Source organism: Paroedura picta, chromosome 2 (genome assembly GCF_049243985.1).
Source record: "Paroedura picta isolate Pp20150507F chromosome 2, Ppicta_v3.0, whole genome shotgun sequence".
Taxonomy (NCBI): Eukaryota; Metazoa; Chordata; class Lepidosauria; order Squamata; family Gekkonidae; genus Paroedura; species Paroedura picta.
The window spans coordinates 126,685,003-126,712,456 of NC_135370.1; the positions used below are offsets into that span (position 1 = coordinate 126,685,003).

Here is a 27,454-nt window from a genome sequence, read left to right on the forward strand (position 1 = left end):
ATGCGCTCTGGGAGGAATAGATGTCATCACAATACCAGTTTGGAAATCTAAAAGAACAAGGGAAAGTATGTGTAGTGGCAAATATGACCTCTTAGGCCACAAAATATGTACTGTTTCTATAGGATGGAAACCAGTGTGGTGGCCTTAATATATGATGTCCATGTTTTTTTAGAGTATGAGTAAAATTGCAAAGGAATTAAAGAATTTTTAAATACATAAAATAATATGTAAAGCATCAATAGAATTTTCTGTTGAAATACTGTCTAGTTTCCAGTATTTATGGTGCTTCTTGGGACTATATTAGGGCAAGACGAAATTTCATATCCTTGAGAGATTTCCAGTACTTCTTGTCACAGATTTTTTTTTTTAGCTTTTAAAAAGCTCCATGTGTTGTTGACACCATCCTAACATCAGCTTATAAACAACAGAATTAATGACTGTCTTACTGGTCCCATATTTTCCAAGGATACATAATGGTTCCCATGCCATGTGTTCAAAACTGCAGAGGTAAATTTGTCTAAAGCAGGGCCCTTTGGGCATGGAAGGATCACCCAGGGGACATTGCATAACCTTCCCAGAATCCTGCTTTAAGCTGGATGCTTTGAAGGGGAGTGGAGTACATAGGATGAAGAGTACTTCCATGCTCAAACAAGGAGCTTTGTTGTTTGCCTGCCTCTGAGCTGGTTTTTGGTTTTCTCTCATTCACTGCAGCATGATCAGATTGCAGCTGGCCAAAGGATATGCTTTCCAGTGTGTTTTAAGATCTGGAACAGCCCCATATTTCAGGAACCCATGGCAGGGAAGCAGGGCATTTGTGACACTGAGTGCAGAGCCAGTTTCTGCTTTTCTTCAGATTAACTTCTCCCTTTGTAAATTGCTAATATTGACAAATGTTTAGTGGGTACCGAATGAATTGGAAAACTAGGTTAAAGGAGAAGAGATTAGAAGACTAGAAAGAAAGTTGAATTGATTTTACAAAAGTTCTGAGTAGGTGAAATAACTTGGGAATTGCTGGGGAGCTAATTGAGGTGTTAATTGCAAAGAATTGTAAGGAATTAGCAAGTCCAAGGAGACTGGTCACCATGGTGGTGGTTGTTTTCTCTGTAAAAAGGGAAGTGATTTGTTTCATGTGGATAGCATATATTACCAAATCTATCGTAAGGCGAATTTTGCTATGGTGTACCTTTATCTCTGTAGCTTTCTGCTTTGCTGAGGGTAGCACAGTGGTTAGAGTGTCTCTCTCATAGGTCCCTTAAGAAGGCAATTGTTAGACCTTTGTTAAAGAAACCCTCCTTAGATAAAACTCTACCTTTTCTTGGGTAGGTAACTGAGAGATCAGTGGGCAAGCAGCTCCAGGTTTTTCTGAATGTAGTTGGGGAGCATAGCTGTGTACACACCCACCCAGGGACCCTCCCCTTCCCACCCCCTCCAGGCCCATCACTGGCAATTTTTTCTTTGGGGGGGGGCAGGTCAGCATGACCATATATGGTCATATCACCCAGTAAATGTTTAACACATTTTAAAATCTGTAAAAAATTAATGAACCCTCACCCATTTGGGAAACCCTTTGGGCTGTCAAGAAGCTCCAGGGATTCATTAAACCCTGGCTGAGAAAGCCTGGCTTGGACCATATAACATGAGCCTTGAACTTGACAAACAAAAATTTCAACGTATAAATCAGGGGTAGTCAAACTGCGGCCCTCCAGATGTCCATGGACTACAATTCCCATGAGCCCCTGGTATAAATGGTACTGAATTGGTAAATCATACAGACAAACATGGCACATTATTTCATATTTTCTATAAACAGCTTATCCATTAACATATCACCAATTATCAATATTAGCATGAAATCCTGTGCAACTGCCCATTGTACCCATGTGTTAAGGCAGCCCTGCCTATGATGGACTGCACTTTTTAAAAGTTTAGAAGAGCTGTACAGAATAAAGTACTGTGAAGGGTTCATTCATAGAAGAATTAAGTGACAGGCTGCTCCAAAAAATCTGATTGGTTAGCACCAGCTGAGCAGGGAAAAACTTGAGAGCTCTTGCTGAGGAGAGTCATTCAGATTTCTGCCTTGACTGAGTTGAGAAAAGCAAGTATCAACAGTTTGTGAATTTAACCCTGAGTAAGAGCAGTTCAACAGAGACAGAAGAACTGGAGAAAGTTGGCAAGAATGAGCGGGTAGTTAAATGGAGACTCCCATTTGTGCCAAGGAAAGGGGATAGATCTTCTAGAGAGAAAAGAAAATTCCCTACACATCTCTGAAGAGTGCACAGATCCTTAGAAACTGCTTGTAGAAAGTCAGTTAAAAACTCAAGGTGAATACTGGTGTTTCAAAAGAAGGGGGTTGGGTACTGGAAAGTGTGTATCAGCCTTGTGGAAACCAAAAGAATCAGAGAATACTAAAGACAATGTGCTGGAGTGTTTGGAAAACATCGGAACAAATCATCATCGGAATCCCAATTATGTTACTAGGGTTTGAGTTTGGCTTGATTCAGAAAGCCGAATTTCTCAGTTCAAAGGTGTTTAAAGAGACTAGGTCCATTTAAATATTTCCAGAGCTGCCAAACAGCTGATCCATGAAAAGGCTTCTCTCCGCAGATCAGCTGTTTGTCAGGCAGCAATTCTAGAACCTAAATCACAGGTCCCGAATCGAACTAGGGATTCTCGGTTTTGCCTATCCAAATGCACACTCTACTCCCTATCTCTCCTTCTCTGTCACAACCACAAGATTCAATTAGCAACCACAGAAAGCATTCTCCACCCTGGCAGTTTCCCATCCTGTAATCCAGGGGGTTGTCAAGACACATTTACATCTCTGATTCTGCTCCAGTAGAACAATCCAGGTCATTGTTTTGGTTCCTGGGAAACTTCTGTGGTCCCACCCTTCAGGTGAGTGGCATAATATATATATATATAACAAATAAATGAAGTGTGCTGGATTGTGATCTGAGATAGACAGGTTCAAATCCCCCCTCTGCCACAAAAGCTTGCTGAGGAACCTTTAGCCAGCCTAACTTATCTCACAGGGTTGTTGGGAGAATAAGATGGAGGAGAGGAGAACAATGAAACCCCTTTTGAATCCCCAGGCAAAGGCAGAGTATGAAGTAAATAAGTAAATGAAAACCCTACAATTTAAGGAGCAATCCCCAGCAGGTAAACTTCAGGTAAACTTCAGGTGATTTAGTGGTGTTTGCTCCCAGGGAAAATATCCTAAGGATTGCAATCTTTATGCACTAAAAACGTTTGTTTTTTTAGCATACCGTCACCATAAAGATATTGGACTAAATAAAGTTAATGATACTCCCCCTCTGCCTCCCCATTCTGTGGTTTGTTATGTCTTTTCATTATTTCATACATTGCCACTCCCGCCCTCATCATCTTCATAGCAAAAGTACAAATTCCTGGCTGAAATATTGTAATGTATGAGATTTTTATTTTTGGCTAATGTCAGACTTAGAACATTAAACCATGAACAGAATTCTCCATTGACAGTGTGGATCCAAAAAACAGTTTGTTCTTTATTTTCTCCTTTTGGATTTATGATTCCAAATAGGCACTTAATAGAGAAATTCTTTGCAGTGACGAGTTTCAAAGCTGGAACAAGTAGAAAAGCAGGTTAGACCTGTTCAAAGTGCTGGGGTGGGAGGACTAATGGATTTTCTCTCTCTCTCTCCTGAAATCTTTATAAATTAAGGGTTTCACACACACTAAGCAGAATTTTATTCAAGAGACTCAATTAAGTTATTCTTCAAGTATAATTCTGTGATCTTAAATTTACACCCCTGCTGCTTCTCCAAGGGAGTTCACTCAGCCGTAACAACAGTCCTCTTCTCACATGATGGGACCCGGAAGACAAGAGCCTCAAATTAGTTTTTCTGCATATAAATCCGATTTCCCACTTTCCTCAAAAATGGGAAGGAAAAACGTAGAAATTGTCTCTTCAGTTGAGCAATGAAAAATAATTTCTTCCCACTTTAAAAAGCTTTCATTTTCTTTCTCACATATGGTTTCAGTAATATAAACAGAGCAGCAAAGAATGCGGGGGTGAGAGGGCAGAGAGGCAGGCGCAGGGAGGGGATGGTACAGGAGAAATACAGCTCTGCTAGAGTTTTACTGTTTGCTGAAGTTTACAGAAAGCTTCTTCCCCTCCATCTCCAGCTGGAAAATCACAAGCTGCTTTTTTTATGGGATGTGATGGTGGTGATCCTTTATTGCACAAACTCCAGTTGCTTGAAGGAAACAAAACAAAGTTTTCAAATTGTTCATTCAGGGTAAATGTTTAAAACAAAACTGTAAGACTGTGGAGTTCTAAAAAGTCAACATTGGGGAGGGGGCTGAAATCTAAACTAATGTGCACTGTGGGCATGCTTCATGACTTTGCCATTTCAGACATACATGCTTTGTGGAATACGGTTACGGTCTTTTGAACCAGGCACCATCTTGTACTTCTATCTGCAGTACTCCCTACATGTTCTTATAGACTGAGGCTTCTCTGAGAACAACAAACCTGAAGAAAAATAATGTTTTCAAATTCTGCTTTTTAATTAGTATGTCAACTTTAATGTGACCTTAGAGAATAAATCAGATTAGCGGTTCATAACTCAGTTTTCCCCCGAGGGGACACATGTCTGCTGAAAACGCTTTGGGAATCTCTAAGCTATTTCTGTACCTGGTGGTATTTGCCGGTGCATCTTCTTGCTGAGTGGTGCAGCTGCCCCTCAGAACGCCAGACAGCATCTAAGATGACTGTAAGAAATTAGGGCCAAACTCCATGTTATGCAGCTGATCATATCTTTCAGTACTTTTTACATTAAGACAGATATGGAGAGGGGAGGGAAGCTTTACATTGGATAAGAACATTATTGTTGGGCCAGAGGGGTCTGTAACCCTCCCCCATGCTGTCCTCTTGCCCTAAATCACCCTCTTCAACCAGGAGGAGGCTCTTCACAGTAGCCCACTCAACAATTGATTAGTACTTTTTTTTATTCTGCCTTTGCTCCAGGGAGCTTAGTGTGGGATTAATTAATTAATTGTTATTCCCTCCTGCATTTTATTCTCACAGCAACCATGTGGCCTAGGATAGAGTGAAGGCCAAGTGAGACATTCAGGTGTTTGAAGAGTTGGGTCTGGGCTCCCTGCAGCCACACAGCAGCTTAAGGAATGGCTTTTAAAAAATAATAGAGGTCAAGTGGGCTCAGAACAATGCTGCAGAGGGAGCAAGGGCTCCTGCCTCCCCACACCAAAACAGTACTGTAGGGGAGTTCTTTCCCTGTTTTTGCTGCTTGACATGGAGTATTCTGTGCACATGGAGCAGCAAAGTGGGGAAAATAACCCCCCTCTTGTGCTTTTTTGGTTCAGGAGAACAGTGTGGAGAGAGGAGTTCTTCTTCCATTGTTCTCTCCCTCCCTAGTGCTGCTCCGAGCCCATTTGGACTCTATTAAAAGCCATTCCTCCTGGGAACCTAAGGAGAGTCCAGGGAGCCCCGGCCCAACTCTTTAAAACCCAATTTTCTAGTTTGCCCCTTAAAAAGTCCCGTGGGGGTGGGGGGGGGGTTGAATCTTGCCCCCTCCCCCCAGAGCCAAGTGTAGCATTCTAACCTCTACATTGGCTCATTCAAGACGTCACCTCCTTCAGAGGCTTGGCCTGTATTTCATTTTGTAGCAGATGAAGGCAGTTCATTTCCATGCGGTATTGTAGGATGAAGTTTAGAACATTTTAAAAACTCTTATTCTGCCACTGTTTTGTGTGTGATTTTATTAAGTCACAAATATATAATTTTATTATCTATTCATTGTTTTAGCAGATCATTATGAACTTTAAGAGTTACAGTATAAAAATATTCTTAATGGTTGCCATTTTGCCATGGAACAGGTTTCACTTCTTCATGTGGTTCTTTGCTCTGTTCCATGTGCAGAATATTTTATTTAGAAATGCAGCAGAAACCACCCCCCTTCCATCTCCCTTACTCTCAAATGTAATATAGGTGGAATATTACATGCTGAAATGTGTCTTGGAAGGCTATTGTGTTTGGCTACATTTTAGGCAGGGCAAACTGGGATTGGAGTTTCCCCCAGGGTGGGCCACCAACGGGAGACTTGCCCAGTCTGCTGGGACCTTGATGACATTGTGGTCCTGATGACATCAATAGCTACATCCCTGCCTCCCATCTTTATTCCCACTGCACACCTGAGCATCAATGAAAGAAGCGTTCAGAGAAAGAAGACGGTGAAAGAAGTGTTCAGAGAAAGAAGGTAGTATGCAGGACCAACGTCCAGATGTTGTCCTTTAACATTAAATATAGTGGAGGTTCAAACAAAAGTTGTTATCTTAGGAAAGCCTTCTCGTTTCCAAAGGAGACTCAGCCCCTTATTAGCTCTTTGAAACTTAACATTTGTCCAATATGAAAAGTTCACAAGGCTGTTTCAGCTTTCCAAGACCTATAAACTTGATCAGTGTATTTATACCTCTGGAAACAGTGGCCTTGTTTATGTCAAAAAGTCCAAGGGTATCCTGGTTTTACTATTTTTAATTTAGCTAGGAGTAAGAGGAGGAGGAGGACTTAATTGCAAACAGACTGAAATTTATATAGGAAATGTGTATGCCCCTTGGGGGCACCTAAAAAGTGAGGGTCTGAAATTAAAACCGTATCCCTTTCTCCTTCACTCAATAATGTGCATAAGCCTTGAATAATGGATTGCTGTTTGCTGTGTGTTGTGTCCGACTCCTGAAGGGTCTCCCTAGAATGCCTGCCCTGTTCATGCTGGCTTAGCAGATGTGTCACAGCATGTCATTGTATGGGCCATTCTAGTACATACATTTTTTAAAGTCCAAACAAAAATCACAACATAAAGGTTGCTAGAACATCCCACTTGTACCAAAAGGGTTGGCTGGTCCTTCCAGAGAAATATGACAATTTCAGCCCACTGATGATGTTCTATCGAGTTGTCTCTCTCTACCCCAGCTCTTCCAAGTGTTTGCTGTTCTTCCTACATATATACCTTTGTATGAGGTTCTCTCCTGCCCTCTTTCTCCTTGGTGCATCCTTCCTTTAATTCCCTGTCTCAGACCTCTGTTCTTCAGCCCATAGCCTGGCCTCTCTCCTCTTTTGTCATCAGCCTCCTCTATTTCACTTGTTTCCTTGGGGTCTTCTGCCATTGGTCTCCACAGGCTTCCTGCCTCTCTCCTTCCCTGCCTTTCTAAACCCTTTCCCATCAAAAGCATGAAGCATTTCTTCAACCTATGGGGGGGGGGAGTTCAGTAACAAAGGATAACTTTCTATCAGTTTCTAGAAAGACACTGTTTGTACCCATTTGTTGAGTTGTCCTACCTTTCTTGTTTCATAGCCAGTGAAGGGTGCAGTTACAGGGCAAGGTCATTTTTTTTTCGGGCTCTATGGAAGATGAGCCTTCGGGGAGGGCGGTATATAAATCTAAATAAATAAATAAATAAATGTGCAATGGTGAGATTTGCCTCAACCCCATCCCTGTCCAGTAAGTAAAAGAAAACAACATATTCTAGGATTTTTTTTCTCGTTTGTGAGAATCTTTTTGATGTTTACTTTCTAATTTTGTAATTCTAGTCCTTTTGCATTGTTTATTATATGTCTTATGTGTCCTGGTTGCAAAAGTTATATTTCGGAATTTTTCTTGTTTTAATGATGATGATGATGATGATGATGATGATGATGCATGCATGCATGCATGGACAAACTAGAGTTCATCTTGTTCTTTTTATTTATAACTCTGGGTTTATTTTCTCATTTTGTAACTTTTGTCCCCATTCTTCCAGCCTGAATCAGTAGTATGCTTTATATCTCTATTCTCTGCCAAGACCAAAAACTGCTGGTTACATCCATACAAGTTTGTTTCATTTGTTCTGTATCATTTGTTCATTTGTTCTGTATCGTTTGGACAGGCATGTAAAAAAGTTTGCTGAAGTTGAGCTAATTAACACTGCCCTTCCCTGCTTTTATGGTTCTGTGAGCAGTTCAGTGAAGGCTGTGCACCCTATTTTGGAAACCTTGGTCTCGACATAGCAAAAATTTTGCCTGTCATTGAGATGTGGAGGCTGACATTTTGTCAATCCCATCACCCTCTTCCAAATTTAAGAATGAGCTACCCAAGTCTCTGTTAGAGTGACTTATCTTTGGTATTCTATGGGCCATTCTGCACCCAGTAAAAAAAAGTGAAATCCTTACCTTTTGTAAACGCCATAATCTTAGCGTTTTGCACGACGTTGTGAACATCCCATGTTACATCTGTAAGCCAGTAACTACATCCTCCGTTTTAAAGTGCTTGCAGGGGAATCGCATAAACTCGATTACCCCGGCCATGTATCATGAGCAGAATGAGAGTAGCCAGCAAGCCATGAGCAAAAGACATGTGCAGAAGAAAATTCCCCTCTTCTGCCATTTCCCCTCTTCTGCCACGTTCCCCTCTTCTGCCATTTCAAGCAGGCGTATGGAGTAGCAAGACGCGCGAGAGGGAGGCAGAGGAGCTAGCAGGTGAGGAATTTCTGGAGGCGCGTTTTTCTTTAGCATTATGCCATTGCGCTGGCGAAACGTTAATTTTTGTTATTGTGCGGAATGGCCTTATATATTCAACCTATTTATCTCCTCTATTTTGCTCTACAATTTAAAGGTAAGAAATATTTTATAATATTTAATCTTACAATATATTCTGGTAGCTTGATATTTATTAGGCAAATATCAAATATTTAGATTCTAGTCAAACTTTGCTGTTCAAGTTACTGAAGACATTAGCACCACTTCTGAAGCCAATGATTTATCCTGGTCAGAACTGCTCTCTGAACATATTGCTACACTGTCCTGCCTCTGAAAAATCTACAGTTTCCCCAGCTAGCCCTTTTCAAGTTTCCCCAGCTAGCCCTCCTCTCCCTCCAGCCTCCATGTTCCATGTACCCCTCAGTCCCAATGTGAGACTTTAGGTTTCTTTTCTTCAGACAGCTCTTCATCTGTCTGCTGCTACCAGCCACCAGCTAGCCTACTCCCCTACTGTCCATAATCAGGTTGCATCTGACCTTTTCACCTGCCTGGATGGATCCTTTCAGCCAACCACTGTCTCAAGCCACCAGCTCATTTGATCGGTGCTATAGAGCAGTGGTCACCAACCCCCAATCCAGGGACCGGGACCGGTCCATGGATCAGTCGGTACTGGGCCGCGGCTCCTCCTCGTCCTCCTCCCTGGCTGCTGCCCCAGGGGCTGCTCTGCCACTCTGCTGCCAGCTCACCTTTGGTGCTCTCCGGGGGCCGCCATGGCTGGGGCTCCCCCTTGGCGTGGCACTGTGCAGCTGCTGCTGGCAGCGCCCCTCAGCGGGCGGCGGGAAATCAGGGGCACTGGCGGGAAAGCAAGCAGAGCAGGGGCTCAGGCGTCGGTGGTGACATCCCTCGGCAAAAGACTACCCTCCCCCTGGGCCTCAGTAAAATTGTCAACCGTTGAATGGTCCCTGGTGATAAAAAGTTGGGGACCACTGCAAAGAGAATGGGTAGACTGTACACCAAATTCCCCCCTGTTTTTGACCCACCTATAAGTAATATGGGATCTTTAAAATCTCTCAGAGAATAATTTCATTGTTCATAGTAATGGGAGCAGCTCCAGTGTTTGATAGGCTGCTTGAAAATCTGTCCTGCAAATAAAATCACCCCACTTTTACCTCGTAATCAAGCCCATTGTTATCTTTAAACACCATCCTTTGCTGAGGATCTGTTATTTATACTGGATAAATACATCCCCTAAACTCCACCCAAAGATTTTAGTTTGTTTCTCTAAAGGCTGCAATTAGTATCATATTCCACTTCCAGCAATCAGTCACATCCCTGGAGCCAGCACAGCACTTACAGACTCAGTTCCATGTGGCTGTAGGCTTCGCGGTACTTCAGAGTGAGCATTCAGATCTCTTCTCCTTTCGATCAAGGGCTATTTCTATTTTTCTTACCACATACCAAATATTGCTCTGTTCCTGAGTCCCTTTTGCTCCTTCCTTTTGCTATTCCATTTTCCACATTCTTATTGTAGCTGTTTCAGGATTCTGAACAATCTGCAATACAAGTGAATGCAGAAGACCAGAGACTCTTGGATTTATTGCTGGTACACAAAAATTATGCTTTTTTTTAAAGGGGAGATAAAGATAGATGGAGAACCTGGGGAGCAGAAAAGCACCCAGGGGTGATTACATTCCATGTTAGTTGGTGTGTCCAACGTATTTTATAGTTTTAATAACAGCTCCATTATTTCCCTTTATGTGCAGCAAGCCTACTGTAACCCCTTTAGTCCCAAGTTCAAAATCTAGAGTAATGTTCATAAACTCAAAATGTAAATCCAATGTATTTAAATACAACAAAAAACAACTGTGAGAAACATTCCCAAAGAAATCAATATCGGTTCACTAACCATTGTCTCAGAGCAGACTCACAGTCACAGCCCACTTTGTAGAAGGCACAGACAACACTGTATGTTCTTCCTGAGGCTACGCCTGGAGCAGAGTCCCAGAGGTCAAGAAGGCCTTCTTGCAACAGCAGGAAGATGCTGGATGAGTCTTCAGGCTTTCTCATTGCCTCAGGAGCAGTTCTATTTTTCCCTTGGCAAGATGACATAGGCCAGCTCTGTACCAGGGTGCTGATTTCAGTGCAGTCAATGATGAATTCAGCTGTTGAGAATTCCTGCTCTCCATTTATTCCCAGCTACTGCAACTCTCCCAGGGAGGGTTATTCACTTCTTCCCAGCTAGCAAATCCGGCTCTTTCTCTGGCCTTTTTGGATCCAAAGCTTGGAAAACAAGCTTTGCCCTCCAGAAAGCATTGCCTTCTGTACTTCTCAGTCAATCTACCTTCTTGTCCTTCCAACTAGCCCAGTCCTGCTTTATACCACCTCTCATGGTCATGGTGGTTCTTTCAAAAGCATGCCCCATGAGCCTTTGCTAAACACGCAAATTAACCCAAGCCTATGTGCACATCAGCTATCTGCTAGTCCAGTCTGGTTTTGATATATTAACTCTGCTAACTTTAATTACACAATTACCCAACAGGCTTAAGGTCTGTCTAAGTATATGCACAGTCTATTAATCAGAGCTCTACCCAATGCCCCCTTTTTCATCCGGTACCTTTGTTTTGTGCCAAAGCTTCTGCACATCAATGTTCCATTTGTTTTACGTCTCTTAAGACTGCTAAGAAACTTGATTTTTTTCATGTGATTGCAAATGGAGGAGGAAGGAATTAGTTAGAAATAGTGAATTAAAACCCACTATCTGTCTAAGATACACATGTTTTAAAAGTATCTTTTCTGTTAGAATTCTATCTACCATGTTGCATTCATCTTTGGTAATCACCCCTTAATTAACATTCAGGTGATCCTGCAGCATTGACCAGTTATTAATGTTATTGCTAATTCTGCATTAAAGAAAGAAGCATGAAATAATTCTATTGCATCTTTCTACCTGGTCACAGAATGAGCAAGAGCCTCATCAGACAAACATCCAACGCCACTTTACTGTGTGTGTGTGGGGGGGGGGGGATGTACTAAGCAGGTAGGTAGGATATTTTGTGTGTCTTTCAAGCCTGGTCAGCAAGGTGGCAATTGTATTGGATGAGCAGTTACAGCCATGTGATTGTCTGATTGATACATACAGCTAAATCATACAACAGTGCCTCACAGGAAAGCAGCTCCTACCTAGTAGCATGTGTGTACCGACCACAGAGTGGCTTGTGCACATAGCCACATTAATAAGTAATGAAGACAGGTCCTTGTGGACTAGACTAAAAATCTGTCAAGTCCAGCTTCCTGTTTCTTAGTGACCAATCAAGTGCCTCCTGGGAGCCCACAAGTTAGGACTGAAGTCAACAGCCTCCCTGTACTATTGAACTTCAAGCAACTGTGTGAACACCAGGTACACTGCCTCTAGGCATGGAGGTTCTTTTGTCCATCTCATCAAGGCTAATATGGCATATTCTTGCTACCAACAGTTTAGTGAGATTCTTTTGAATGTACCCAGATATTCTAGAAGTCCAGGCTAAGAGTTCCACAAATTGTTCAGTTTTATATTAGGAGCCAGCTTGGTGTAGTGGTTAGAAGCGTGGACTTATAATCTGGTGAGCCAGGTTCGATTCCCAGCTCCCTCACAAGCAGCCAGCTGGGTGACCTTGGGCTCACCACAGCACTGATGAAGCTGTTCTAACCGAGCAGTAATATCAGGGCTCTTTCAGCCTCACCCAGGTATCTGTTGTGGGGAGAAGAGAGGAAAGGCAAATGTAAGCTGCTTTGAGACTCCTTTGGGTAGAGAAAAGTGGCATATAAGGACCAACTCTTCTTCTTCTTCATATAGAAAAGGAAACAATTGGACTAATCAACTATTTTTTCCCCTGAGGCTTTGGCATTTGGCCTTGTTTTGTGCAACCTACAGTTTAACCAAATTTTCCTCCTGCTAGCTACTGCATATTCCCTCAGCTGGATAAGTGAAAAGTTTTTACCAATCATCATATATTTAATTTTGAACTTGTCCTCAGAGTTAGGATTTTTTTTAATCTGCATAATAATGCTAGGTAGATAGAGGATTTGCCTACAGGAAAGTTTTAAAACCCTGAAATTCAAAAGTTAAAAATTCCAAACATAAAACTTGTGGTTCCTCACCCTGCCTCTCAAGAGGGGGAGGGAGGGAGGGAGGAGAGGGTGCCTGACTCCTCCCCCCCCCCCCCCCGTGATCAGATGGGGAGGCTTCTTCAAAGGAGAGACGTTTGGGGAAAATTCTTTCTGCCATTGCCTGCACGCTTGTCCACCGGAAGAGGGTGGCAGGAGCAGGGGTGGGATGAGGCAGGCCTTGCGCATTTGAGCCTCCATACCTTCCTTTGGCTGGTGAACTGCTGGGTGCTCTCCATTAGGTAGTGCAACATGTTGGTGAATCCACTTTTGGGATTCACCAACTAGCACTTCAAAATGGAGGAAGTAGCCAGACAGATGCTGCCCAGATGCTGAATGTTGGTAACGTCATGTGGAGGGGCCAAAATATAATGACTACTTAAGGTAAGCGTTACACTATATTTAAAGGGTGCGGAAATGCCTAATGAATTTAACAGTGTGGTCAAGTAACAGCCATATATGATGATAATGTTGTTATCCGTTCAGTCGTGTCTGACCCTTGGTGATTTTATAGGAAAGTTTTCTCCATTTGTCCCTGTCTCTGACTGCTTCTTTTAGTTGGTTCATGGTCATCCCTGTATCGGCTTTGATCGTGTCGAGCCAGCGGATCCTTTGGCGACCACGTTTCCCTTTTGCCACTGATCCATGCCGAGCATTAATGATTTTTCTAACGGGTTTGATCGCATGATGTGTCCACAGTAAATGAGCTTTTAGCTGTAATATCTTCCCTTCTAATGACATAGTTGGTTTGATCCCCTCTAAAACTATCTTGTTGGTAACTTTGGCTGTCCATGGTATTTGCAGCATTCGTCTCCAACACCATATATATCTGAATCCAAATTTGACCTAGTGGGTCATGCTGAACCAGAAAAGAACACCCTAGGAACTAAATCCACTTTTCCCAGATGAATAGAAGTTGGCTTTTTCCAAGCAGGTGCTGATGAACCCTGCCTTGCTGTTTGAAAAGCAAGTTGGCATGGGGTCAGGAGCACCTGTCAGCTGCACCTGATTTACTTCATTACCTAGACTCACCTGACCTGGCCACATTGACCCATGCTTCTGTAACTGTTATGAGCTGCCCTGAGCCCCCTGGGGAAGGGCAGCATACAAATGGAAATATAAATAAAATAATCTCACTGCAAGGCACCCTACATGGGGCTGTCTTTGAAGACAACATGGAAACTACAACTGGTCCAGAATACAGTAGCCTTGTTGATATTAGGGGCTAGCCACTAAGAACATATATTGCCCGTTTTGAAACAGCCACAGTGGCTGCCAGTGTGTTTCCGAATTCAATTTAGGATGCTGGTTATGCCCTTTAAACTCTTTCAGGACCTGGGACCCACATATTTGTGCACCAACTCCTGTGCACCAACTCCAGCCTTCTGTTGGCTCTCCTGCCACTTAGGATGGGCCATCTGCCATTGACCAGAGCCTTTACCATCATGGCTCTGGTGCTGAGGATAGACTCCCTAAAGGAGTGAGGGGGGAGGGCTTCTTGGAGATAAATTATAGGTGTCTTTTAAGGGGGCAGAGCAGAGGGATTTGGGGCTTGCTATTTTATCTTTGGTTTGAGCTGTGGATGTTTAAACTATTATTGTAAGCTGCCTTGAACCAAGAGAAAAGGTAGGATATAGATGCTTTAAGTCATAAACTGGAGCAAAATGGGGCTTAAAAAAAACAATAGTATACCTGAGGGGCTGCCTCTCTACCTACATCCCTCAAAGAGCCATTCTATCTCCACCAGCTCCAACCTCCTAGTGGTCCCTGGCACCCAGGAAATCCGCTTGACTTCAACCAGGGCCACAGCTTTCTCCATCCTGGATCCCACCTGGTGGAATGAGCTCACAGAGGAGATCAGGGCCCTGACAGAACTTGAAAAGTTCTGCAGGGCCTTCAAAAAGGAGCTCTTCCGTCGGGCATTTGGTTGAGGTTGATCTGAACCTCTGCTTCCCTTTGTCCCCCAAGCTGCCCTCCAATGACAATCATTACAGATTTGTAATGATCTGTAACCAACCCACTGGGCTTTCAGTACAAGTTGATTAATGTTCTCTAGTATTCTACTGTTCTACAGTGTTGTTTATTGTTAGCACTATATTTTGTTATTGTTATCACCATATTATTACAAACTGTAATAATGTATCATTACCTGTATCATCACCTGTATCATTCCTGTTTCATGTAAACCACCCTGAGCCTTTGGGGAAGTAGTATATAAATCCAATAAATAAATATGCAAATCTATTGTAGTGAATTTCTGCAGAATCCAGCTATAGCCAGTGAATACGGACATTTTGCATTTCTGAAAAGAAACTCTTATTTCTATTTTAAATTTTCATTATAACTTTGTGACAGTGGGATGTTTCACCCTCAACAAGATAGAGTTGTTGGGCTTGGCCTGACAACCAGTAGGAAAATTGTGTGTGTGTGTGTGTGTGTGTGAGGGGGGGGGGTATCCTAATGCGACAGCATTTTCAGCAATTCCTAGAGAAAACCTGGAAGTGTTGGCAATGGTTGGAAAGCATGGCTGGCAACGGTGATGTCAATAAAATTCTCTTTCCGGCCACTGAAAGGATGCTGGATTGCAAGGTCCTCAGGAGGCAGGAGCTCTCCCACCCCTAGTGGGCACCCAGCCCCTGGTCCATGCCTCACTCCTGCTCATGCTTTCAGGATAATAGTGGGATTTGTTTGCTGTGGCTATCAGAGCCTGATAATAAGGCATTCTGCTCTCTTGCAAGAACCAGTTGACAGCTGCACTTTTTATAGGCTTGGACCTTGGGTTGGATCAGGAGACAGTTTGGGAGAATGTGGAAAGAGTTTCAGCAGTCTGGTTTAAGTCTAGTTATAAAGATAATTGTTCTGCAAGATCTCAGATTACAAAAGGGTTTACAGTATTCAAAACAAAAAATAAAACAGAACAAGTATACTTCTTCAACTGTGGCTTGCCGTGTGATTGTTTCAGAGCTTTGCTATTAGAATCTATGATGTGGCAGCTGATAAGCACAAACAATCCAGCCATTGATTCCCATGAACTTTTACCAAGATTTGAAGTGGCCCTCAGTGTTGATGATGGATCAATAATGTGATTTTCTTTTTACTCCTACCAAGTTGACAGTTGGGATTTTAGAAAATGTTGAGATCCGGGAACTCTAATGAGCTTCTCAGAAATAGGTTCACTATTGGAAGTTTTAAAAAGACTCCTGGAATTTTCTTAACTAAACACTGGGAGAAATTTCTCAGAAAGGGTAATTGGTGTAAATTGTAATTGAGAGTTAATTGGAGCTGAACCCCCAGAAACTCAGTTTCTGCTGTGCATTGGAAGGTATGCAGTGTATGGAAAATGCTACAAACAGTCAACCCCCTGCTAACATACTTGGAAGGCTGGCAGCCCATATGTTAACGATCCAGTGAGAAATGAAACATTAGTGATCTCCAAGAATGGGCATATTTGAGAGTGTGGACTGTAACTGTATGTAACCCAGACTATTTATTCTGTGAAAATAGCAACCCTGTCATGCTCCAAACCAGCCTGAAGGGAAACATCTGGAACTGAAGTCTGATTATGGTAGCAAAACCAAAAAAAAAAAAAGATTAAAGGCAAATGTGAGGTTTTATACACTTTCAGGTAGAACATACTATTCTGTCTTTTATATACCATTGCAAGAATCCCTAAGCCCTGTACCAGATGTATGCTGCTGGTTCACTTTGTTGCTGTAAAAATGCAACCACTTTTAAAATGAAATGCAATGCTCTCCATCATGTTTAACTATTATTTGTTTTAAAAAGCGACAGAAAGAGTAACTTTTCAGAACTGAAACCATAGGGAAACTCATTAGTAACTGCTGCCTAATGGTCATTGTTGGTAGAATTGAGTCCCACTTCATGCCCCCAATCGATTCAGGGGTAGTCAAACTACGGCCCTCCAGATGTCCATGGACTACAATTCCCATGAGATGCTGGCAGGGGCTCATGGGAATTGTAGTCCATGGACATCTGGAGGGCCGCAGTTTGACTACCCCTGCTCTACACCCTTCTGTCAATCCCACCATGGGACAGTTGAGCCCTTCAGCACTTTGTGCTTCTGTTCAAGTTTTCTATAAACATGCACAGGTTTCACCTCCCAGCAGCAGTTGCTATTAAGTGGTGCATAAGGCATGCATTCTGTGCTCATTTATAAATAGAGACAGTCCTGCTTTATTCATTGTGTTTGCATCTAAGGAATATACAGACAGAGAGGATATATCACTTTTGACTTCCTTGCCTGTGACGTTCTATGAAGACCAGATATTTCCATTATTTCTGTTTATTCTTCAGAGCTTACCTTTGATTAAATCCATTGGACATTTCACATTTTTCTTCCATGGTCAGCATATTGTGTTAGGCAGTTAGGCCTAAATAAGTAGGACAAAGTAAAAATCCAAAGAACCTTCAAAACTATATGGGAAATTCATACTATAAAGGTAAAGGTAAAGGTATCCCCTGTGTAAGCACCGGGTCATGTCTGACCCTTGGGGTGACGCGCTCCAGCGTTTTCATGGCAGACTCAATACGGGGTGGTTTGCCAGTGCCTTCCCCAGTCATTACCCTTTACCCCCCAGCAAGCTGGGTACTCATTTTACCGACCTCGGAAGGATGGAAGGCTGAGTCAACCTTGAGCCGGCTGCTGGGATCGAACTCCCAGCCTCATGGGCAGAGCTTTCAGACTGCATTTCTGCTGCCTTAACACTCTGCACCACAAGAGGCTCTTTAATTCATACTATGGCAAGCGTGAATTACAATGGTTTGAGTCTAGGGGCACCTTTAAGTCCAACAAAGTTTTATTCAAGGTATAAGCTTTCATGTGCATGCAGACTTCTTCAGATAGTGTGGATTATGTCTTGCCATTGATTTCAGATCTGAACCATCCAATTTATCTTGGTTTATTCTTAACACTTTGCAAAATTGCTTTCCAATAAGTTGTGTTCCAGTAGAGGTCTTGAATAAATTACACACAGTCAGCATGGTTGAATGGTTACTGTGTTGGGCTAGGCCCTGGGACAACCAGGTTTTAATCCTCACTCTGCCATGGCAGCTCCCTAAGTGATCCTGCTCCCATGACAATCTCTCAGTCTAACCTAGCTCACAGCATTATTGTCATGAAGATAGAGGAGGAGAGAATGATGTGGATCCCTAAGAGGAAGAAAACCAGGATATAAATTAAAAAGCCAAGGAAATACAGAGCATGGAGAAGTTACTTGGTTCCCTTGATGGAGTTAATCTTTTGTCCAGGAATTCCAGAGTTAACTGTTCAAAATATGATTCACATGCATGCCCTCCCCTTAGGAGAGAACAGGATCTGCTAGACATATGTTTTCAGCAAAGCAGGGGAGATATGACGTGAGTAGGGAGCCTGGAAGGAATAGTTGGAGGAGTGTTTTGTAGCCTTGAATCGTTGTAAGATTTACTGCCTTTGCTTATTGCATCAAGTCCTGTTTTTTTCATGGTATCATATTTTAAAGAAAGATTGTGGTAGAGAGGATTGGTTGGTACAGCAAAGCACTTTCATGTCACATGACAAAGCAGGCACAACTTGTATTTGTAATATTTTATGGGACTAGTTTTCAGCCATGGTAGTTACAATGAGGCTGCTGGTGCTGCTGACCTTTTAAAGACTCCTGGATGCAAAAGATTTCTGGGCCTTTCAGATGCAAAGCAAGAGCAGCAGAGCTTGGGCTACAAATCCCAGAAAAGAAAACGGTTGGGCAGCCTACTCTCACTAGAATTCTGAGTCAGTGGAGATATTGAGAAGGATGAGCCTGGCCTGTATTCAAGTTGCAAGCTGTCCTTTGTCTCCATCCTTCTGCTGTCAGTCATGGATTTATGGTCTTTCTCACAAGTGGTTGGTTCCTGAGCCCTAGGCTCATGATGCCAGTGATCAGCTAGCCACAATTTATTATCCTCCTCTTCCTCCTCATTATTATTTAATTCGTTCATATTCCACCTTCCTCCCTAATGGGGAACCAAAGTAGCTTACAAAATTCTCCTCTCCTCCGTTTTGTCCTCACAACAACCTTATGGTGTAGGTTAAGCTGAGAGAGTGTACTGAGCCCAAGATTGCGCAGTGAGTTGTCATTACAAGAGTGGGACTTTGACCTTGGGTCTTCCAGCTATTCTCTGACACTCTTTACAACTACACTACACTGACTCTCGTGACCACAAGGACCATGAACTTTTCCGAGAACAATAACTGAGGTCCAGTGGATATCTGTGAACTGATTTATCTTACTAAGAAGGCTGCCAATAGGCTTCTGCTCTGGAAGGTATGCAAGGGTCACTGGTGGAGGCAAGGAGCTAGCTTCTACCTGTCAAGATCATCCATGTCAAGCTGAGTAGCCCCACCTCCCCAGGGATGCTTGGTTTAGACCAGGTGGTTCTCCAGATGTCCATGGTTCTCCAGATGGTTCTCCAGATGGCCAAAAGGTGGTTCTCCAGATGTCCATGGACTACAATTACCCTGAGCCCCTGCCAACATGCTCTTGGTAATTATAGTCCATGGACATCTGGAAAGCCACAGTTTGGCCATCCCTGGTTTAGATCTAGCTGGCTTTGTGGAAGCTTGTGCCCATTTCTACTGTCTGGGTTTGAAAGCACCAATCAGAGGGCCAATCATATACATATACATATACATATACATATACATATACATATACATATACATATACATATACATATACATATACATATACATATACATATACATATACATATACATATACATATACATATACATATACATATACATATACATATACATATACATATACATCTATATATACATATACATATAAAGGTTGACTCAGCCTTCCATCCTTCCGAGGTCGGTAAAATGAGTACCCAGCTTGCTGGGGGGTAAACGGTAATGACTGGGGAAGGCACTGGCAAACCACCCCGTATTGAGTCTGCCATGAAAACGCTAGAGGGCGTCACCCCAAGGGTCAGACATGACTCGGTGCTTGCACAGGGGATACCTTTACCTTTACCTTTTATACATATACATATACATATAGCTGTTGACTTTTGAATGAAGTGAAGGTTCATCCATTACTCTGGTACAAAACTTTGTGAAAGAGGAACACACTTCTGAAAAACTGATCCATCTTTCTAGCCATCATCACATACATTTTTCTTTTCTTTTGAAAGTAGGTTTTTTTTAAATTTGCCATTGTACCCATTCACTCAGAAATCTTATTCATTGTACATTCTAATTTCTTGAGCAGAAGATAAAGTATGCTGCTATCTTTGTCAAGATGTTCCTTACTGTAGCTAGTGAACTGCAACAATTTTGGTTAGTGTATATAAATCCAAGAGGCTTTTGTTACCCACAGCTGGATTCTGTGAGGAACAGGAAAAAACTAGATGCAACTGAAGTTATTTCAATAGGGGCAAGAGAGTTGTTGAACTAGGTGAGGGGGGAGTGCTGTAATTTTTCCATTTTTGGTAGTCCATTGTAAAGTGCCACATAGACCAACAACCAAGACATCAGAAATGGCAAACCCAACATTACTGTTTACTCATAAGCCAAGTAGTGAGGCCACCTAGGAAGAATGATTATGGATCTGCTTTGAGAAATATTTTAGTCACTAGGTTTTATACCCCTTTGCTGCAGTGCCCAACTGGGTGACAGTAGAAAGAAAATACCCTGCCTGGGTGGCTATGTAAATAACAAGTGAATCATTGCAGTTTATTCTATATAATAACAAGGCTCAGGGAACTTCATCAGTAGGGATGTTTACTTTTGTATGTAAATTAGTGGCAGTGCCCTATGATTTCCTTAATTTGCACAGATTCTGGAAGTCTGATATGTAATAGCTCACAACCACAGTTTACAAGCAGATGCAAATTACAGCTTTTGAGGAGTAGTAAAATTCTGTAAATGTAAGTTAGGTTTATACACAGTGACGCTGAGGTACTTCAGAAGGTGGTTTACATGTTTTGAGTAATGTGATTTCAGTTTTCTGAGACAGGTGTGTATTAAAATGAAAGGCAACACTGTTGTCCCAAAAGCTAGAATCTCTCTCTATACTATCTATCTATACTATATATTTAACCTGTATATTATTGTTAGTTCTGTATTTTAAGACTAGGGCAGTTTTTAAAAATGCTCTTTTGTTGTACAACACTCAGACCCATTCCGCACAAGGATCAATGTGGCAAATTGCTTACAGAAAGAAAAAACGGAATTTAAAATAGTGGAATTCGGTGTAACGCATACCAGTTGCGTTTCAATTGTTTTCCACAGGTTTCTGGTCTCGGCAAAAATCACTAGAAAGGAAGCGATTTTTCCTGTGCTTTGTCCCGCCCCTGGCCATCAATCAAATGAGCAGCCAAAGGGCGGTTGTTACCATGCTCTGGAAAAGCCCCTTTCCCTTTAAGAACAGTTTAAAAAAAAAAGAAAAGAAAAATACATGTTGCAACGAATATGCCTTGATTCCTTGATTCCTTGCTTCCTCCTAATGTAGAGACCCATCTAGCTGGCAGCTGGTGTGTGAGCTGCCGTTTCATTGTTGCCACGCTCCCCTGAGTGAAAAAAAAATCCCCTCCCCATGCACGGGCACGATTTTCGGCCAAAAATAAAGGGAACTTGCAAACGGGGCTGTGTTGTGCTTGGTGACTTGAGGGGAGCTTTAAAGCAGCTCTGTGGAGGGACTGCAGCCGGAGAAGCCTCGCTGGATGAATGAAGGCTCGTTGGCTCGTTGCTCTCCGCTCGCTCAGAGGAAAAAAAATGGCAATCGCTTCGCCGGAAGTTCAGAGGAGAGAGACAGGGGGAGGGACCTTGCTGAAACCGTAACAATGGTAACGCACAGAACTTTCCCGAAACTGTTGCAGAATGTTTGCAAGAGTGTAGCGCTTTCCAGAGGGTGAATCCACTTTTTGGGATTTCCCTGGAAGCACTACAACGAAGCGCTTTTAGCGGGACTGTTTCAGGAGTGTGGCAGATTGTGTACAACGTCGTGCATAACTGCATATTAGTAGCGATTACAATTTGCCACACTCCTGCTACATTAAACTTGTGCGGAATGGACCTCAAAACTACTCAACACTTAAAATTTTTGTTTTGTTGAGTTGTTTTTAAGAATTCATTTTAAAATTTAATTTAATGTTCAGCTGTTCATTACCTTGTAGAGCACAAACTGGGTGCAAAGGTGACAAAAATGTTTTGAATAAAAATGCACTAATAAAATAAATTACAGTAACTAAAATCCAAGGAATTATTTTAGACATATCCGTTTCCTTAAATTTAGACTCCAGTGGCACTTTAAAAGACCAACAGAGATTTATTCAAGCTCATACCTTGAATGAAACTTCGTTGGACTCTAAATTTATTCTGATGCTTAAGACCAGCATGGCTACCTACTTGAATCAAGTTTCCTTAAGCATACACAGGATAATTTTTTATGGTTTAATGGGTACCTCCCCTTCTCCTGCTATACCATATTAAAATCTGCATTTAAAAGACACCTCAAACTTGACATTTGGCATGGTGAGCTGCTGTTAGGAAACACAAGCCCAAAGCCTAACTGGCCATGCCAGATTAATTTTTGTACCAGGCACAACTGGTAAATGAGGCATCTAGTAATAGAAGCCTGCCCCGGTCCAACTGGCAATGGAGGTCATCCATCAGGGCAACTAGCGCTGTCTCTACCCTATGGCCAGGAAACGTGACTGGGATGGGTCTAGGACCAAAGCTTCTTCCAAGTATGCTGATAGTTGGTCCACAACAGCCTTTTCAAGGATCTTCCCCAGAAATGCTAAGTTCAAGACAGGGTGGTAGTTGGAAGGTTGTAACGGGTCCAAAGATGCTTTTTTGAGCAGGGGGTGAACCACTGCTTCTTTTAACCTCCCCCCCCCCCGGAATATTCCTATTGAGAGGTTGATTATCTCCTGGAGGGGGGCACTACTCTTATATCTGTTGTTTTTAGTCGCCATGATGGGCATGGGTCTAAGGAGCAAGTGGTTGGCTTCGCTGCCTTTTGCATTTTGTCCACTTTGGTCAGTGTGAGTCGTCTGAAGTTACTCAGTGTACTCTCCAAAGACGGCCAAAGGTCCTCTAGTTCACTTTCTGTCTCTAAAGTTGGAAGGGGGGGAGAGATCGTGGCAGAGTGTCGAGATTCTGTCTGCAGAGTGACTCACAAATGCCTCACAACCGATGTCCAATTGTTTTTTATATTGGCGCCTTTCATCTAGAGTGGTAAGAGATTGAACTATCCTCAATAATTGCGCTGGGCGTGAGTTAGGAGACATGATTTCGGTCGAGTAAAATTTGCATTTTACCGACTTCACTGCCATCTCAGGCTCTTAATGGCATTCTATAAGATGTTACTGCAACTTTTTCCCAAGTCTTCCTCCAGCCTTACTCTAGTCATCTCAGTTCCCGTTTCTTCTCACATATCAGGGAATGTGGAAATATCTGCGTTTCCTTGCCGTGGGGCAATGGAGAGCCTAATGCATGCTAGGTCCAGGATGGGGATGGGCTGGCACCAACGTTGTGTGGAAGTGGGGATTAGCCCCGCTGCCATACAAGTGCTGGCTCGGCCCAGGATGGGGATGGGTTGGCACCAACGTCGTGTGGAAGTGGGGATTAGCTCCACTGCTATACAAGTGCTGGTTCGGCCTTTTCCGCATGTGCAGAAAAGGTCTAAGAATCAGATTCTAGCAATTTCATCCAGGAAGCAGAGTATGGATCTGTCCTTCGGATCATAGACCTGTTATTCTTCCTTCTTGTGCCGGCTGATGGCGTGGTTCATAGTTTTTTACTCAATTGTTTTGCCTTTCAATTTCTCTGGGCAAGCATCTTTGGGGAATGTGCATATATTCCTTGTGTCCTACCTTTTCTTGGCTATTTGCTTAGGAAAAAGCAACCAAATCATCTTTATTTGTTCCTGTATTGTGTATGCATGGCAAATTCCCTTTGTTCCATGCATTCTGATGTTGGACTGCTGGTTTACTTCTTCCATATTCATGGCCTGAATCTCAGGTAATCTGTTTTTCTGTCCACAAGAATAGCATGATTTGGGGACAATTAGTCTGTCCATAGGTTGTTGCAGGTATCTTAGCTCATGGTTTGGTTTCTCCCCTGCCCCTCTTCTCATGATTACAGTCAATCTATTTGTTTCTGCTTATTGGCACTGTCTTTCAGACAGGCTCACCATGACTAAATCAAAGAATTTTTGGAACTGAACAGTCCTGTGTGATGCAGGATTGCGTCACACTCCGAGTACATACCTGTAAAAATTGTCTGGGCAAGTTTTCCAATGTCATTCTTAATTTTAAGTTTATATAAATCATTAAGTAGCCATGATATATTTCCCTTTTTGTGGGAAACCTGCACACAGGAATAGAATAATGTTGCCTAGAAAATTGTAATGGGTGATAACTTATTTCCTGAATTTCACAGACACCATAATTAGTGAGTATTAGCCAGACAACAATTGTTATGCTGGAAAGGTAGAGAGAAAAACGGCCAAAAACTCTTGAGGCCAAAAGTACCCTATAATTTGAATACAACTGAATAAAACTAGTGAACTACACTCACCATGACTATTTTGACTACCTTTTGAATGTTTCAGTCTTTGGCAGTCATTATACTATCAAGAAAATAGTAGTGAGCAGTGTTCCCCTCTGTAGTTCATGTATTGCCTCCCTTATGCCCATAAGCCCCAGATACAACCAGTATCAAGAGGAACTCCTTTCCCTAACCATTCCGGCAAAGCAGCACTGAGCAATTTCTCTGACATTCAGTTTGATAATGCTTTAGCACCAACCAAAATTTCAGGAGTATTTCCCAGAAAACAAATCATAGTATGATATTGGAAAAACCTGCACAGACACCGTACTTTGATATATTCAGATGACTTAGCCCTTCTATGGTCCATCTGTGAGGTATGCAGACACATGTGGTTTGACCACATCTGCTGGAGAGATCTGAAATCCTCACTTCATCCTCTTTTGTTATGAATTCAGTCTTAGCTCACTAGAAACCTCTACTTGGACACCTATAATTTCTGGTTTCTTTCCTTAGGCCCTGGAGAATAGTTGGGTAAGCTTAACCCTCAGGGAGTCTTATAAGGCTCCCTGGCTTCAGCTTTTTGAGCAGAAGTTATCTTTTGCAAATCTTAAGAAAAAGGATCTTTTTTCTCCCTCTATAAATCAATGCAAAAACATGTTTTGCCATTTATGCTAGAGATAAGAGTTATACTCATTCTGATTCTTGGAGAACATGTTCTCTGCTTAACTTGGTCCTTTCATCTAAGGGGAAACTTACAGGTTTAGATTTCTTGGTTAGTCCAAAGTTATATAGGATGTTTATGCATTTACAGTTCAACTGTCCCTTTTCAATGGTGTTGGTGGATGATCTGCTAAGGATCTCTTTTTGAGATCAGTTATGTCCCTGTCCTGTCCAGTCAGTAGACACTCTTGTACATATCCTTCCGCAACGTCCTTATGTGCTTTGATTTAAGCTATAATGGATTATGTCATGATAAATGGGCTATGCTTCCTCTAGCAACATCACAGCAAAAGGTTCAGTTCCTCTTAGAGGATTCTGATTCCTGACTAACGGATTTTGTTGCTAGATTTCTAGAGGATGCAGAGAAGTGTTGAAGGGAGGTATTTTTAGACATCAGTTTTTGGTTTTGTTGTTCAACACCTTGGTCTAAGAATGGGAGATGAAAGAGAAGGTCCCACTCATTTCTGCCATATTCCCATTTGCATGCTCCTGTTGTCCTAGGTGTAATTTGTATGTAGGAATATGAGAATAAGATTTGTCATCTGCCTTAACACTCCAGCCTTCTTTCTTGCAGGGCCCAATTTGGACTTTGGCACCCATAATGAAATACTAAGATATCAAGATACTTACTTCCTTGGACTCTGCAGGGTCTGAGGCCTTGCAATCTATTCTCCCATCCTGAGTTACAACAGGGCTTCTTCTATATCCCTTAGTTTGCTGACCCATTCTTTCACTTGCTGCATTTTTGAGCCAGGACACATATTCAGGATATGATAAACAATACATTCATCTTTATCTGGATTCCAGCAAGCACTGCTCAAAACTATGGTCTACGTACTGCTTCTTTCTGCTATAGACTGGCAGTATGGCAGAGCCGCAAAATACCAGCCCATCTTCACCTGTGGGTTATAAGGATATTGGGTCCCTGTCTTTTATCCTATTGCCATATTGGAGGGCTCTGGTTCTAGATATGGGGTATACTCCTCCTGAAAGAACAAGTCTGTAAGTTGCAGGTGCTCTTGGACCTGGGCCTACTGCTCAATAAGCAGGCAGCAACTGTAACCAGAAGTGTCTTTGAATACCTTCAACCATTCAGTCATCTTCAGCCTTCGCTGGTAACATCTAGATTTAATTGCTGCAATCCACTATGGCAACTAGAGGGGAATGGGGGGGGGGGCTTACAAGAAGAAAAAGGAAGGTCTTGTATCTGGGTAAAAACTCTATGCTAAAACTGGCTTCTACTGTAGAGTTTTTGCCCAAATACCATAGTGTCACCCAGATATCAGTGACATGATGATGTAATTTCCTGGGCACAGTAATGAGGCCTAGGCCTTCACCTTTCTCCTGGTAAATTCCCCCCCCACACACACACACACACACACTGGCCAGCTGATTAGCAGCTGGGGATAGGACCTGGTGGCAGGGGAACTCAACTTCCATTGGGGAAGGGGGTTGGCAACCTTTAAGGATGATTCCACACCAGTGGCACCACTTTGGGACGATGCCAATGTGTTGCGGCAGAGCAGCATATACTCCACCGCTTCTTGTATCCCCATGGGAGACACATTTCAGCAGTGGACCTGATCCACAGCTCAAGTGTCCCCCCATGGTGGAAAGGTTCCACCACACAGTGGGAGCTAAGAGGGGGGGGGCGGGTTTTGCAGGAAGGTGGGATCGCATGAGGACATGTTCCCTTAAAGCAGGTCAATGGCGGTCTAATGCATGCCAGGCCCAGTAGGGGGCCAGCCTGGCGGCAACATCATATGAAAGCAGGGATAAGCCCTGCTTCCATATGAGCATCCTCCCAGCTTTTTCTGCCCGTGTGGAATCAGCCTAAGTGAGCCCACAACAGACATCCTGTGAGATAGGTGGACCTGACAGGACTGCTCAGTCAGAACAGCACTGTTAGGGCTGTGACCACCCAAGGTGACCCAACTGGCTGCGTGTGGAGGAGCAGGAAACCAAACCTGGCTTGCCATATTAGAAGCCACCATTCTTAACCATTACTAGTACCACTATTAATGCTACTATTGTTATTATGTTCTGACATATTAGGTTAACCATGAAGGGAGGAGCCAGTCTCCTGTCTCCCCTTTCCTGCTGCCCCATTTCCTTGCCTGTTCTTTCTTTGAGATTAAACACCAACTGCAGTTACACATCCATAGAAAAATACACTTCTAAGGGTTAATCCAGTGGCAGTAAAAATGAAAAGGTGGAACGCTGTTTCTGAATCTTAACAAAATACAGGTGTTTTACTGTAGGACTTCCCCCCCCCCCCCAAGCCAGTCTCGTACTGCAGTACGCATGTATAAACAAGAGCAAAGTGCTGTGGAAAAATGTGCTGTTGAATAATGAGATAGTCTGAAAAAGCATCAGTGGGTTGTGCTAGGGGTTTAAAAGGAATGCAGCAGTCCCTGGCTGAGGTTTACCTTAAAGTTCACAGAGGGAAAAAAGCACATAAATCTTACATGAACTGTGCCTCTGACAACTTGAATTTAGCCTCCAGTGAATTATACCAGAGATTAACTCTTGACATT

The 27,454-nt window shown here is 42.6% G+C and overlaps 1 protein-coding gene and 1 long non-coding RNA gene across 13 annotated transcripts in view; one reads left to right on the top strand and one right to left on the bottom strand.

The window, feature by feature from the left end:
- The window catches only part of RAD51B (RAD51 paralog B), a 502,805-nt gene that overhangs the window by 360,589 nt on the left and 114,762 nt on the right, over positions 1-27,454 (top strand). The window lies entirely within an intron of this gene.
- Positions 3,420-27,454, bottom strand: part of LOC143830274 (uncharacterized) — a 31,648-nt gene continuing 7,613 nt past the window's right edge. The window contains exons 1-5 of one of the 4 annotated variants that reach the window (XR_013228402.1): positions 10,416-19,056; positions 9,256-10,062; positions 7,334-7,435; positions 4,676-4,752; positions 3,420-4,235 (exon numbers count right to left, since the gene is read on the bottom strand). This is a non-coding gene — a long non-coding RNA (uncharacterized LOC143830274). Of the gene's footprint in view, positions 4,236-4,675; positions 4,753-7,333; positions 7,436-9,255; positions 19,057-27,454 lie in introns of those variants that run through there. The other 3 variants (XR_013228403.1, XR_013228401.1, XR_013228400.1) reach the window with 3 other exon arrangements.